Genomic DNA, 338 nt, shown 5'->3' on the forward strand with positions numbered 1-338 from the left:
CCTATGACCCCTTTAAAGGGGTCATATGATGCTATTTTAAAGATCATTATTTTGTGTATTTGGTGTAACAGAATATGTTGACATGCTTTAATGTTCAAAAAACACATTATTTTTCAAATACTGTACATTATTGTAGGTCCTCTATGCCCCGCCTCTCTCAAACACGCTGTTTTCAACAAAGCCCCCTCCTTTGACAAGCGCAGTCTGCTCTGATTGGCCAGCTGACCCAGTGCATTGTGATTGGCCGAACACCACAAGCACGCGTCGGAAATGTAACGCCCCTTACCATAATCGCAGCTTCAGCTTTCAAAGTAAATATCAAGACAGTTAATAATGTC

This window comes from Sinocyclocheilus grahami, unplaced genomic scaffold (genome assembly GCF_001515645.1).
Source record: "Sinocyclocheilus grahami isolate Dianchi unplaced genomic scaffold, SAMN03320097.WGS_v1.1 scaffold441.1, whole genome shotgun sequence".
Classification (NCBI taxonomy): Eukaryota; Metazoa; Chordata; class Actinopteri; order Cypriniformes; family Cyprinidae; genus Sinocyclocheilus; species Sinocyclocheilus grahami.